The 3,181-nt window shown below is 42.5% G+C and overlaps 1 pseudogene; it reads left to right on the top strand.

The window, feature by feature from the left end:
- The first annotated feature begins 408 nt into the window (after positions 1-408).
- Positions 409-1,965, top strand: LOC122807594 (annotated as a pseudogene).
- Positions 1,966-3,181: the final 1,216 nt, after the last annotated feature.

The raw sequence follows: 3,181 nt of genomic DNA, 5'->3' as shown, positions 1-3,181 counted from the left end.
ACCCCAAATGGGAAGCATTCGTGGTCACTATGGCCTTGGGCTGAGGGGGAATGAACGAATGGCCTTGTAGAACCTGGTCTGATCAAAATCACTACTGGAAATCCCTGTTGCATGTGTGGGGGATTCATATTGCTGTTGAAATTGGTTGGTAAAGTATCGACCACTGTGTTACTAGCATCCACTGTAGAATTTACATGTAAAATCTGGCTAAAGGTACTAGTGTTGTTGCCGCTGGCATTGATCCTAGAGCTTGAAGGGCCAAGCGAGGCAAAATCTTGGTACCACAGATTATTTTTCTGACCTGTGATGTTATAGTCTGAACTGAGACAGGCTTGGCAGGAATACAGACAAGGTTGTGATGATAAGCTGTGATTTTCATTTTGCCTTTAAGTTGTGCCAGCATCCATCATGTGGCATTCATTAGTTACATTTTGTCTCCTCCTGGGTTTTGCCAACTCTCAAAGCTTGTCATCTTCCTCCACCTGGTCACAGGATATAATCAACCACATTAACAAATTAAATACTACATGGAAGGCTGGACAAAACTTTTACAATGTGGATCAGAGTTATTTGAAGCGTCTGTGTGGTACAATTCTGCATGGTCCAAAATTGCCTTTAAAGACTTCCTATTCTGAAAAAGTGAAGCTTCCTGATAACTTTGATTCACAAACTCAGTGGCCCAATTGTCTAACAATCTGAGAGATTCGAGATCAGGGATCTTGTGGCACATGTTGGACATTTGGTGCTGTAGAGTCTATGTCTGACCATGTCTGCATCCACTCTGGGGGAAAGCAAAATGTGGAGGTATCTGCTGAAAATCTGCTTTCATGCTGCGACTTTGAGTGTGGAATGGGATGCAATGGTGGCTGTCCATCAGAAGCGTGGCAGTACTGGACTGAAAGTGGGTCGATGTCTGGGGGGCTGTATGGTTCTTGCATATGTTCCAGGCCATATACTATTCCTCCCTGTGAGCATCATGTGAATGGCTCACAGCCACCATGTTCTGGAGAAGGAGGTGACACACCACCCTGTGTGAAAAAGAGTGATGCTGGTTGTACTCCTTCATATGAAAAGGATAAGATTTACGGTGAATATGCTTATAGTGTCCCTTCCTCTAAGGAAAGCATAATGGAAGAAATTTATAAGAATGGACCCATGGAGAGGGGTATATGAGGACTTCCTGCTGTATAAATTATGTGTGTACCAGCATTATAGGTTCATAGTTTGGTACTAGGCTATTGGCCCTAAAGCCTATGCAAGCCTAGCCATAACAATTCCCTGGAAATTTCTTCCCACCATATTTACTTCTCTAGGCCCCTGACTAGCAGTGCGACTGACATGATCCCCGGGGTGAAGTTCCTATCTCCCATCCAATCATCAAGGTTCCTGTTGAAGAGGGCCAAGGAGGCACTCTGCTTGACATGTATGGGCAGTCTATTCCAGAGTATGGGGAGTCTCTGGGTCAGGAACCTATCCCTCCAGCATGTTTTGTTCATTGTGATGATAAGGTTTAGATCCCTGGAGCATGTGGCTCTGAGGGATTGGGATTTCTTTAAGTGGAGCATGTCCAACAGCTCAGGGTTTGACATGGCCTTGTATGTTAAGCAGAGATCGCCTCTGAGTAGAAGATATGTCACAGAGTATAGCTGGAGTTTTTTAGACGGTCAGCATATGGCATCTGCTTTAGCCCTGTGATTCTTTTAGTGAGGTATTTCACTGGAGAAGCAGTTGGGGGCCATGCTATTAAGATCTTGGGCTGGGGCATAGAAAACAACACTCCTTACTGGCTGGCTGCTAACTCATGGAATACAGACTGGGGTGATAATGGCTACTTCAAAATCCTCCGTGGGCAGGATCATTGTGGTATTGAGTCTGAGATTCAGGCTGGAATTCCAAAAAATGCAGCAGAGCTTTCTAACAGCATCCTCTTTTGAAAAGTACAAGAAGTGTTTTGCAGCAACACAGTCAGAGAGAAAACATTACTGAAAATCACTGCTTTTATTTTAAATTTAAGGACATAATTTTTAACTGTTATAATGAAAGCCAGTTCCAAATCATGCTTGCCTAAGTGCAATTAGGTTTTACATTTTAATTGTATTAGTTTTAGCCTTGGGTTTACATGAGTCTGCTTATAAGAATGATACCTTTTATAACTAACCATAAATTGAGAACCATGTTTTTTTTAATCAGTACATTCTAAGTGGGAGACTTTTTTGCCTAATTTGCATGTAAACTGTATTGTGTATTGCAGTCCCAAAGGCAAGGGGGGGGGGTGCAGGGGTTCTGCAGTAACTGACTTTAGTCCTGCTTATGAGAAGTGCCCACTGTCCTACTAGCAGTCTTGCTGATATTGGAACACTACAGATTTAGACATTCATAGGATATGGCATCATTTAGTTCAGGAAATGTTTAACGGGTGGCATGATACCAGGGTAATCCTATGGGCTAGGCTTGTAAATGCTCCAGGGTCATTAGCCTAGTACACACCTATGAACTTATGAACCTATAAGAGCAGATAGCCTGTTAATGACCTATAAAGCTATGAACCCTTGGCCGTGGCAGTGAGGTTATCTTTGGCCTTGTGTTGAACTGCGCTTCTATAAATTCCAAGTTTTGAGTTGGTTCCAGTGGAGACTTTTCATAGTTTATTGTTATCCTCAGATGAGAACATGTCTGGAGAACCTGATCTCTTGCCTTTATTAATAGATGCTTGTTTGAGGCAATAATGAGCCAGTCATCTAGATATGGAAACACCCAGAATCTCTGCAGTCTCAAGTGAGTTGCTACTATTGCCATATATTTGGTAAACACCCTGGAGGCTGTGGTGAGACCAAAGGGCAGAACTCTAAATTGGGAATGACTGGCACCCTGCCAGCAGACTAAAACACTTCTGGATCACATGTTCATTTTTATGTGATAGTATGCATTCTGAAAGTCTATCAAGCACATCCAGTTGTCCTTGCCCAGAAAGGGTAGAATGGACTGAACCGTGATTACCCAGAACTTGGTGCATCGAACTGACTTGTTTAAGTTACTGAGATCCAAAACTAGTCTCCAGTTCCCTGTTTTTTTTTTTTGGCACTAAAAAGAATCTCTAGTAAGTTCTGGATTCTAACTGGTCTAGTGGGACCTTTTGAATTACTATTTTTTTTTAGCAACTTTTGTACCTGAATTGCTGCTT

This window comes from Protopterus annectens, chromosome 7.part1, assembly GCF_019279795.1.
Source record: "Protopterus annectens isolate FY-2018-M chromosome 7.part1, PAN1.0, whole genome shotgun sequence".
NCBI lineage: Eukaryota > Metazoa > Chordata > Ceratodontiformes > Protopteridae > Protopterus > Protopterus annectens.
Note: the sequence above shows the minus strand (reverse complement) of the source record. Positions and strands in the feature narration are given on the sequence as shown.